Source organism: Anopheles gambiae, chromosome 3, assembly GCF_943734735.2.
Source record: "Anopheles gambiae chromosome 3, idAnoGambNW_F1_1, whole genome shotgun sequence".
In the NCBI taxonomy this organism is placed as follows: Eukaryota; Metazoa; Arthropoda; class Insecta; order Diptera; family Culicidae; genus Anopheles; species Anopheles gambiae.
In genome coordinates this window covers 41,127,069-41,138,988 of record NC_064602.1, presented here as the reverse complement: position 1 = coordinate 41,138,988, position 11,920 = coordinate 41,127,069, and the positions used below count along the sequence as shown (strand labels likewise).

Sequence of the window (11,920 nt, the reverse complement as noted above, 5' to 3'; positions counted from 1 at the left end):
TGTGGATGGGGCAGATAGAGAAGCTTAGCACCGCAAGTGTTCAAGAAGTAGCGCGGCAAGATGATGGTATGCCGGATGGCAAGAAGCTCCGTGCTGGAGCTGGTGCTGGACTCTCCAGCATAAAACGACAACGATGCCGTATGTTCATTAACGTTCTCTTCTCCGGTGCGTCCCCCACCCTACTGCTCAGCGCTGTGCAGTAGCACGCAAAATGGCACCGAAAACAAATTCCCACAGGATAAGGAAGCTGCAGCGTCCAACACTTGGCATGGGCGTCATTCGTGTGCGCAGATATGTGTGTGTGTGTGTGTGTGTGTGTGTTTGTTTGTGTGGAAGCGTGGGTATGTTTATACGCCCTGTAGATATTTGTTTTTTCATCATCACGTATTTTCCGTCCCGATCGCTTGCCCGCACCCGGCAGTCGCGCGTCCGCGACGCAATGGACGTGTGCGCCACGTGCACCGGCCATCCTCATTTTCTTTACGAGAATCATCACACGAAATGGAACCGTTGGCGCGAAACGCAAATGTTTTATCCCGTAATCAAGCAGGAGTTTTTTTCGTTCGGGCCGTTGTTGTTTGTGCTGCTTCGAGCGAAGGTTGGAGCTTTGAGACGCTGGACGGAAAAATGAAGCAAATGAGATCTGCCGCAATGAACCGCCTGCTCGGCTGGCTGGAAAGTGGAAACCGTATTTGGTTTTCCCTTTGCCCGCCAAAGCGGCCACGATGTGGTGAGGCAGGTTTTAGATAATTTTTCCCATGAATAAAGTCATTGAAATAGAAAAAAAGACGCAAAATGCAGTTTGCAGCAGCATGCAACTACAGCCTCTCTCTCTCTCTCTCTCTCTCTCTCTCTCTCTCTCTCTCTCTCTCTCCAAGGACATCCCTGGACGGGGAAGCAAATCACGCCCATGAGATGCAGCGAGGCGGACGTGTTCCGATGGGAATGTAGTTTTTGGCCGGGCATAAAAATGCACGTTTGCATTTGAATGACGCTTTCCGGAATGGTGGTTGTGGTTGTGCTATCCTTGAAGCATATACACCCCTTCCCAGGGGGGCGGTTTATGCTTTGGCGTGTAAATACCGTCGTAGAATTGGACGACAAGCAGCATGTCGGGCGGATTGCAACAAACGAACGAACAACCAAGTATGACGTTCCACCCCACAGTTTGTACACTCATAGACATAGCCACCGATAAGGAAATGATGTAGATGTAGAGTATGGAAAAAGGAAGTACAGAAGCAAAAATAGGAATTAAAAATTAATGCACGTTCACGGTGCAGGTGCTATAGTCATGAAGAAATTCTGAAGCTTGAAACTTACCATATCGCTCTCTCTCTCTCTCTCTCTCTATCTCTCTCTCTTTTTTTTCTCTCCCTCTCCTTTTTCCCTTAGTTTTTTACCCCTTGTGGACCATAACGCAGTCAAGAGTTTCAAGATCTGTATTATGGAACGATGGCATTATCCGTGTACAGTGCTGCAAATCTCTTCCCCCTATTGAAAATCGTGAATATGCATTCTGATTCGATGGAAAAGGATTTCGTATTCTCGCGTTTTCTATTGTTTTCGTTTTACCTTGTGTTTTTATTGTTAGTCTCATTATTGAAAATCCACTCGGTGGAGTTGAATAGCTGACATTGAGCGGAAAATTAGCCCATTGATAGTGATCATTAGGTGTCGGATGAATAGAAACCACTCGTTGCATACCACATGCTATACACTGTGGACCATTGCGAAAATCGGCTGGATGCTCGCTACTGGTCATGGTTGCTGTACTTTCAAACCCGAATGCGTGCAAACAGCAGCATTTGCGGTTGCTTTGTTTGCATTGTAGGTAGGTGGGCTGGGTTCTACAGGTATCATATACGCTTTGACAAAATGATGACAGCGGTCATTTGAAAGAACTGGAACGATAGCGTTAGAATGATTGAAATAAAATAATCAAATTATTTATTTGTTAAAAAATAAACCATTCATGTGTATTATTTTAATCAAACTCAAATTACCCTACAATATATTTGCATGTTCATTTGCAGATGGTTTACATTGTGGCTTACATGCCTGTCAGCAAATTTGTGGCATTTAATAACCGCCAGTAAAAAAGCGATCATAATTTGAGAATGTCAATTTGTTCTTCTTTTTTATTACACAATCGTACTTATGTAAGTAGCTTGAGCATAATTTAAATGCCAACAAAACGTCAACCGGGTGTGATTGATGATAATTTGCTGTACAAATAGTAATGAACCTGCTGGCGCGGGGGCAGCCGGAGCCAGTGGTGGCATCCCGGAACCTCGCTTAAACGAAGGAAAACCATACTGACGCACTCAACAGGGACGGCTGTACACTAGGATAGAAATATCAGCAGCGCAGCGCACGAAAAGCAGGACAGGGAAAAGCTTCTTCCGTACGGTGGACATTGCCAGTTATCTACAGCAGCGTAGGGTAGGGCAGTGTTCGGAAAGCTTTTCCGTCTGTTTGTGCACCGTAGGGGAAATTGTGCCGCTTCCAATGCTAGCAGGCGAAACTGGCACGAAAAGGGGAACCGACTCAGTGCGCCGACTCAACACACGCACCATCCCAGCCGAGCAACCGAGCAAAACACCCGCTCGGCCCGTGCGAGGCATTGTATCTGGGCTGGAAGTTTTCAGGTCTCTCCGCCTGCCGGAAACTTTCCAGTGAGGGGTGAAGCAGGAGGTTTGGACGACAGGACGACACGAAACACGAACTTCCCTGGTTCGGCAAACTTCCAGCAGCATCCCGTTTGCCGTTCAGTTACTTGCCGGATTCTGTGACGTATGGTTTTTTCCCGACAGCCGCACAAAAACGGGCGTACCCTTTTATCGCGCGAGTGCTTTCTTCTGGCGTGCGAAACGACACACGCTGTGTGGTTTGCTGTGAAAGTTCTGTGAAAAAATAAGCATTTTCCCTGCATGCCCCGTGCAATTTAGCCCGCTGGCTCTAGTGGTAGGTGCTGGATTGAAGGTGGGCGTGTTGTGTTAGAAACGAGAAGTGAAACGTGCAATAAGAAGCAAAACAACGAGAAGCAAAAGAGTCTTCGCTTCGAGTGAATTTGCAGTACACAATGCTGGGGCTGGAAATATTCAGTGAGCAGACAGGAGAAGGGTGACACGCACGTGTCACAACCGCAACGTGACAAGGAAGTTTGGTTGCTGAAGGGAGGCCAAATTGTACCCAAAGAAGGAGTCTCCCCCACAAGTGCACAAGTGTTTCGATATCGTAGTATTATTTATTTTGCTCCTCCAAGTGGCTCCTTATCGTTTTTTGCTTGCTTCCTTTTTCCTCTCCTCAACAATCCGCCTGCAGTGCTTTCCGGCCTGAGTTAAGAGTCCACACGGTATGAAAGGTTTCACCAAATCGAGGCTGGAAGCGCACGAGAGCTCGTTACGCTAATTGCTTGCGTCTTTCACCATTTGCTCTCCGAAGGAAGCCGAAAACAGCGGCAAATCCTGACAGACAAACGCCGGGAAGACGCGTAGTGGCAGTCGTACTGTGCTGAAGCCAAACCATCGTCCGTAGTGGTTGAGAGTCTTTTTTATAGATGTGTGCGAGTGTGTCTCAGTGTGTATTTTTGATTTCGTACAATCTGCCGCAAAAAGTGAAGAAAATTAAATTTAAAAAAAATGCTCCACCAGCAGGGCGAAAACCGAAAGTCTTGTGCAAAAAGAAGCGAATAATGTGGAAATGATGTGCCGAGGTGAAGTTTCTCGAAAGCAAGTGGTTCAATCGCGGCTCAATGGCGTCACTTGAATAAAGACCAGCAGGGAGTCCGTAGCAGAATGGCAATAATAACCGACCGGTGAAGGTGTTCATCGTGCTTTCTGAGAGTGGCGTTCAGGTGGGCCCAAGTGATGAGTGCGATCCTTAGGGAATCGTAAACTTCCCTGCCCTGCCAAGAGATGTGGTTGTGTGTTTTTTTTTATGAAAGGAAAAATCATGCTATAATCATGCTTCGAAGGTTTAATCCATGTAATTTAACAAAAAAACATCAGCTATACGCCAAAGATGAAGACAATTGTTTTGAAAGTGTGTTTGCTTATTTTAACAGCAGTTGCTAATGCAAGACTTTACTTGAAAACCTCAGCAAAAGCAAACTGTTTGATTGCTAAGCTTATTAGTTTTTGTCGCTTTGACAGGTCTTCTGTTGACTACCGATTTTGTCTCCTCCAGCTGGTAGCTAGTTATCAAAGCTTATGAAAAAGCAATCGACCAGAAGTTGTACGCATTAAAAGCAGAAAGCAATGAGAATTCAACCAACAAAAAAAAACCCAACATCCTGGCCCATTTCGGTGGATTGGCAGAGATCCGGAACCGGTGTTTCGAAAATCGGATTAAAACGGCAACGGGATAGGGAAGCGATGTACTTATTCTGGGTGCGTGTGTGTGTGTGTGTCCGCTCTGGTTGTGATCATGTGCATCTGTAGTTGAATGAAGGTTCGATTGAGTGCGTTCAACCAACCATCCCTAAACTGGTTGATCTATAAATACACACCCACACACTCAGCCACACACTGAAAATTTCGACCTTCTGTTCCCGCTCGCACCTCATCCCATGTTTCGGGGATTGCAGTTTCAAGTGGCTGTTTGAGTGGCTGTTACCAGCTTGTTCCTGGCGGCAGCGCAACTACCGAAGGCGGATGGTTCACAATTCGTTTTGGATTAAATTTTCAAAATCAATTCAAGTACCGGGTCGAGCGACGGAGGGTATAACTTAGCGGTGTAATCCAAGAGTGACGGCACAGGAGTACACGCTACATACGGTTTACTGTGTCTGTTTGCTAGTGTGTGGAAGCGTGCGTGTGTAAGTGAGTGCTGAATTTAAAAGCTTTTTTCCTGTGGCAACTCGATACTGGCAAAAAAGTCTTCATAAAAGAGTAAGAGAAAAAAGAAAAGAAGCTGGTACTGGTTGCTCGTATGTTGCTGCTAAGGATTGTTGCCACCAGGTTTCCCCCGGCACGGCTACGACAACGATAGAAGTTCATCGCAATGGGCGTACTTTGCGGCAGTATGATAGCGAATGCTTCCGGACAAACATTTCGCAGATCGGAAAGAAGGAAGCGAACAAAAAAAAAAGAAAGTACACCCCATTTAGAGCAGAATTGGGGCACAGAAAGGGACCGAAAAACTCCCATTCTGTGTGCTTGTGGCTGTGTCTGTCGCTTAAACCGAGTCAGTGTCAAGTGTGTATGGGTGTGTGAGAAAGAAAGGGGGCAGAGCGTTTGTGCATTTTGTCCGTGATTTCCTAAACGAGTGCTTGATGGGCTCAAGTTACGCGTTCCGGAAATCCGGCCAGCCACCTTGGCGAGCGCGATCACACCATTTCGCACACGCTGAAGTGCGGCGTCCACAGTGAAAGCACCACACACAAGCCCTTTACAGTGTTCTTATTTCATTCCCAGTTGCTGCAGCAGCTGTTATTTGTGAGAGTGTTTTCATTGAAGCGTTACGAGACGAAAGTGAAGCAAAGCAACGGTGGTAGGCGGGTTTTCCCCGGAAAAAAGGGGAGAAAGAAAGGATAACGTGTGTGCCGACTATTTTGTAACGTCAAAGCGAATCTTCGTGCTTAGCAGAACGAGTGAGTGTGTGTGAGTTTGTTGGTCCAGGTGGGTGTTTGCCTGTGTTTATGTGCTTGGATACCCGTTCAAGAGGAGTTCCCTCATCAAACGCCCGCGTGCGTTAGTAGTGGGTACCGTTTGAGTGCGTGTGTGTGTGTGTGAAGGTATACACGCGGGCATATTTTTCGTTTCAAAGAAGCTGTGTGTTTAGTGGCAGTCCTTTTGCAAGCGTTGATTTGCCGTAGTGCTTTTACTTAAAAGTTAAAGTGTGAGTGTGCATGCATGTGTGCCTGTGTTTGATGCAACACGGCAAAGTGGAGCAGTGTGAAGTGGTGCATTACGCTAAATCATAGAGCAAAAGGATGTGCCACCGGTTGAGCTAAGGGTAAGCCAAGAGAAGCGAAAGCATACACGGTGTGTGCACAGCATTTCAAGTTGTCTCGCTTACACCGTGCTGTTGTTCTTTAGTGTGGCAAAAAAAGTAGTACCGGGTGGTAAAACACCTATTTTACCTCGTGAAACTACCAGCAGGAAAGGAAGTATGCGTCGGCAAACAAGCTCGTAGCAGAGTCAAGCGTGTGTGAAACTGACCCGCGAAAAATTACTTTCATCAGGCACTTCAAGTCGTTTTCCGGAGAACCAAATTTAGTGGCGCAATACGCTGCAGATTTTTCGTCAATCTACACGACCAACGATTGTCCGGGCTCGGAATTCGTATATTTAAACAAGGTACGTTTGCTGTTAAATGGATGTAATTTATTTGCGCAACTTAACCATGCTTTTTCGAGGAATTATTACTAAAGGTGTAATGAACGCTTTTCTGCCCTTCCTGATATGCTGTTTCACGATTCTCAGAATTCAATATTTGGAGCCAGATGGTGTAATCGGTTGTACTACGTTGAATCACACGGAATTTTCGTACAACCGGAAACCTGTATACCGGTGGCGCCTTCTGCAAGATGTTGCGCAGCGCGCGAAAGCTGTTAAGCTGGCATGAAATTGAATCCGCATTCGGTGCGTATGATTACAGTAGGAGGAGCGCATTGTAGCCAAGCGATATGAGCTTGTTAGAAAGCGGAAGCTACAATAACCAGGAAAAAGCAAACACGAATCGATTCGGCTGAAACATGCACAGTGTTCATTCACTCATTTCCGATGCATGTGTTACAACAACACGTGATGTGGGAAAGTGTAACACTATTTACCTTACTGGGGGATGAGCTGCCACCGTTGGTTTGAAGGTGAAGTGCAACTTTCCCAAGATGCAAAATGAACAGCTTTTTGTTGCTTCTACACGAAACTCTGTGACGGTAATTATGGGCTGATGTTTCAAAGTAAAGGCAAGGTTACTGCTGTCGAGTGCCGGTGTAAGGTGAAAGCTATTGGGAAGTAATTTTTCCGGCATCGGTTCCTGTATTCTGTATCTAAGTGCAGAGCTGTCTACATCATGCCTGTACCCGAAAGGTTGACGGGTAACTTTTGCCTTTTCTGTTCGAGCTCGGCCCTTAAGCTATAGAGTACACACTGACGACCGGAAGCATTTCTTGGAAGGTAAAACTTGTGCTGTTCGGTTGAAGTGAACGACGCCTAAGGCTAGAGAGGAACGATTTCAATCTGGCAGTGAAACGCTTCAGAATTAACTTAACGGTGCTCAGTGCAATTGCAATTTGATTTGATGGTGTCGAGCATACGCACTTACTTTTTACTGCTGGTTGGCGCGCAAAAATATTAAATGAAGTTGAAGCATTAATTATGCGCTCTGGCGCTCGATTAATGTGAAAAGTTTGTTCTAACACTACCAGCTGAAAGATGGAAATGAGCGAACGATTTAATATTTGCGAACGATATTTAATGAATTTTGGTGGCCCTGTGTTTCGCGCGCCGACGGAAACAACAAATCACAAACATTTGTTCCATCAATTTAGCACACAGGTCAGAGGCGACAGCAAGCGATTGATTGATGGGTCGAGCATACGGTGAGCATAACGACATCTAACGTTTCACTGCGCTCGAAATGCTCACGCATTAACTTTGGTGCGCAAGAATTCTTGGAAGCAAGTAATAATGCGGCACAAGAGATAGTGACGCACAGCAGTTTACATCTCGTGTTGGCGACTTTCCCTCACGCACACACACACACACACACACATAAAAACCCTCACAGACACATTCACATAAAAACGTGGTTTTGTTGTCTACTTCAGCTGCTTCGTTATGATGGATTGATCTTCGGACGCCATTTTTATCGTTCTCTGGTCGGAGGCTTTAACGAGTCAAGCGGCATATTTTACTAGCGTTTAAAGATGTAACAGAAGAATACACAAACAGAGCAGCAGGATGTGGTAGACATCTAGCATCGTTTACTTTCTCATTTCTTTGGTGTGCAATTGAATGAAGAAGCGCTTCGGATAAAAACGCACCGCTTCGACAATAGGCTCGATTTTTTCCTCTGACAGAGTACTGAAGGAAAATTTACTGAACGTAACCCGGCACGATCGCCCACACTAACACACGCAGTCATTCATCGGTACGAAGTCACAAGCCTACGGGCAGACGTGTGTCACTTCATGCACGTGAGTTTAGTACAAACCGTAAGCTCTTAAAACGTTTTCATGGCCCATAAATCGGTATTATATCTGTCAGCGGCAAGAAGATAGTGTAGTTGTGCGCTTGTACGCCTTGTGCATGTGTTAGTGAAGCTACAAAACGAATTCTCAGAAACAGAAGTCATGGCAAACAGCTCGGAACTTGAAGCTTGGAGAAGAAAACACACACACACACACACACACACACACACACACACACACACACACACACACACACACACACACACACACACACACACACACACACACACACACACACACACACACACACACACACACACACACACACACACACACACACACACACACACACACACACACACACACACACACACACACACACACACACACACAAATTCAACGAACAGCGCTAAATCTGTGAAGAGCTCCTCAGCAGTCGAACGCTTCTAACACTCTGGCGCAACTCGCCCAACCAAACTGTCCGGATGGTATACGGTGGGTAAAATTGTATTATTTCTACGTAACTGCTTCATGTCGATTGCTGGATCCACCGTGGCTCAGCAGCTGCTTACGATTCCGGTTGTCTGAGCCCGAGCGACGGGAAATTTGTTGCTACCAGGAGGCACTGAACCTCGGCATTGGCAACACCCGTCAATAAGCGATTGTGTTCGTGCTGCCAGGCATGTAAGCTACTGTGGTTTGGCTAAAACAAAAATTGTACATCAAACAGATGCCTTGCAATGGCACGGATCTCTTAATGCGCTCCTCTCGCCTGAGGGTGTCCTTTTGAACACAAGTTGACGAGAGCATTGATGCGTTTGTTGTTAGTAGCACCGGCGTTTCATTCGATTATCGTCCTGCCTTTGATGGTTGACGTTCACCAGCGAAAGCTTTTCCGACTGTCAGGACTAACTGACCGGTTCTAACAGTTCGCAGCAATCACCCATTGTCATGTAAGCTCCGTTGCGTGCAGAACCATACAGGCTAACGCCGTGAGACACACGTCACATTGAGGTTGCTTATCAACAAAAACGTCCGCACACGAACACACAAAGCCATCGAGAAACACCAACCGACGGAATTGATTTGTACCAACGATTTGCTGCCCGTGGTAAAGATTTGTGTCGTGCCTCTTCACCGGTCCGTGCGGATGAATTTTGATCACTTTGTGTCAACCGGGACCGGTTGGTTTGAGGGGGAGAGATGAGATACCCGCAGCGATTGGACAAACATCCGACCGTGTGTGTACTGATTTCTCTGACAGACCTGATAATTGGCATGACGCTTAGTGTCGTACTGTCCGGTACTGGTCTGTATCCTGTGCGAAACGCCCGATATGAACCAACCCCACTTCTACAATGGATGTGATCACTGTTCGGCTGAATGTTTGGTAGGCTTTCATCCCTGGTCCGTGCCGAACGTGGTTTGTCCATCAGTGCTGGGTGGCGTAAATTATGTTCCTTGGGAATTGGGTATGTCAGTCTCTTGTAAAACGGACGACTTACAATGCTCAGTAAAGGGGCATTACGTCTTCTTTTGAAATGAACATGAGTATCACGCAGCAGTGGCGGATTTAACGGTGCGCGGACTGAGCGGCCGCGGGGGGCCCCGTCAATGTAGGGGCCCCGTGTAAGGAAGTCCAGCATATAGAACAATGTGTACAGTAGTCTCAACAAGAGCTTCTGTGCTAGTTAGGGGCCACATGGATGAAGGGACTCATAAACTATAGGGGCCCAGTACAGGGATTCTGAGCACCCCCCCCCCCCCGCCAGCAAACCATTGAAGTGGGTTTGATTCAAAACCTAATGCAACAATATGCACCCCCCCCCCCCCCCCCCCCGCTCGACACCAACCGGGGGGCCTCTACTCCTTTTAACGCTTAGGGCCCCCAACACCCTAAATCCGCCACTGTCACGCAGTGGTGGCAACCAACTAGCACATGATCCTAATGAATAAATCAAGGTTTCCAAAGACTATGATTGGTTTGCTCATTTGCACATAGACGGTATACTTTTGGGTTTGGCCAATATCCTTTGGTTTGCCTTTTGTATTATTGCTTTCTGTGTTCATGGTTGAGACATACCACCCTTTTATTAACAAGAAATATCAATTCCTGTTTAACAAAGCTGTTCAATTAGTTGCAGTATCAAAAGCCGGTCTTGTGGTTCAGTCGTCAACTCGTACGACGTAATAACAACATGCCCGTCATGAGTTCAAGCCCCAAATAGTCCGTGCCGCCATACGTAGGACTGACTATCCAGCTATGGGGGGTAAGCAATAAGTCACTGAAAGCCAGCCAAGCCCACAAGTGGTACAGACAGGCCTTGACCGACAACGGTTGTTGAGCCAAAAAGAAGAAGATCAATAGCTGTCTTACTTATCCAATGCTTACAAAACTACTATGTGGTTATATGGCCTGCTGCGGGAGTGTACGAAACCACTAACGGTGTCGCGTCTTCTTATTTGTATCTACCACGTCCCTTATGTTGTCGATTATTTACACATTTTTTATTCGAAGCTACCCAGTCTTCAAATCAGTCAGTTTTTAGCTAGTCAGTTATAAAAGTAGAACATACTAAATGCTAGCGTAATTTTGATCATTTCCACTTGTTAAAGTTTTATAACCTCAGTAGGGATAATTTCCTTTGCACACAGTTTTCTTAAGAAAAAAAAAAACAAAAACAATTAAAGTACCCAAAAAAAATCACAACGAACTATTATCTGTCAACTGTTATATCTTTTCAATTGGTCCAACAAATTCATTATAGTCCAAGTGTCCAATCAATCGTTCTTGAATTTTTGATTCATGCAAACAATCCAATTGTCCCGATTTATTTCGACGGTTGCAACCATACCTGCCAGCTTCAAAATGTTGATCCTAGTTGCAATTGTTTTAATTGATACACGGGGCGAACCTACGTGCGTTCCGGAACAACAATCATTACTAGATCATTACTTTTTTGCACGGATCATTTTTATATTGTTGTTGATAAATTTAGAGAGAAAATAATCCTTTTTTTTAGCTTTGGAAGCAATGGCACAAAAAAAGGAAATATATATGTGTTACGGAGAGTGTACGTCTATTCGAAAAAAAAGTTTGTTTCATCCCAGATTGATTAAGATTATCAGGGTTATCTTTAAGATTATCAAAAATAACAAGTGAATATGTAAATTTCACTTGTCTTAAGCATCTTGCGCTACATCATTTTGTTGTACGGTAACATTTCCCTGGAGTTACGGCATGCTTTTATTTTCGGCAATGTTTCTCGAATATTCTTAATAGAATATTAAATATTCTTATGATATTGGCAAACTTTGCAAATGGTTAATGGTTAATAAATGGCAAATTTAATTTCATAACGCATGCATTGAATGATTTTAATGTGAAAATACAATATTAACCGGAAATCTTACATATGATATTAGTAAATTTTACAAAAAGATTTTTGACAGAAATGGTAATTGTTGAAACTAAAACCATGGCATTTCTTTTCATTTAATGCATTAAATGAAAGAAAAAGCAACATTAAAAGGCAAACTGTTTGTGCATATTAAAGAAATTTAGCTTAAAAGAGAAATATCCCTAAGACCCGATGTACCTAAAGTCCCAATGCAGAGTAGTATATACAAAGCATCCACAGATAGTACCTTCTAAGCATGTCATAGTTTGGTGGCCACAATGTCACAGTTATCGATAATTCCAACTTATCTAATAGTGGGTTTTTGGGTAGTGATACAGAGATACGCTGCCACCAGACAGCAGCACCGTGCGGTTGA

General features: G+C 44.9%; 1 protein-coding gene across 2 annotated transcripts in view; it reads left to right on the top strand.

The window, feature by feature from the left end:
- The first annotated feature begins 2,772 nt into the window (after positions 1-2,772).
- LOC1279129 (neural-cadherin) overlaps positions 2,773-11,920 on the top strand; it is a 273,365-nt gene continuing 264,217 nt past the window's right edge. The window contains exons 1-2 of one of the 2 annotated variants that reach the window (XM_061656692.1): positions 2,773-2,967; positions 5,421-6,305. The gene's annotated coding sequence lies outside the window, so the exon portion shown is untranslated. Of the gene's footprint in view, positions 2,968-5,400; positions 6,306-11,920 lie in introns of both variants that reach the window. The other variant, XM_061656693.1, reaches the window with a different exon arrangement.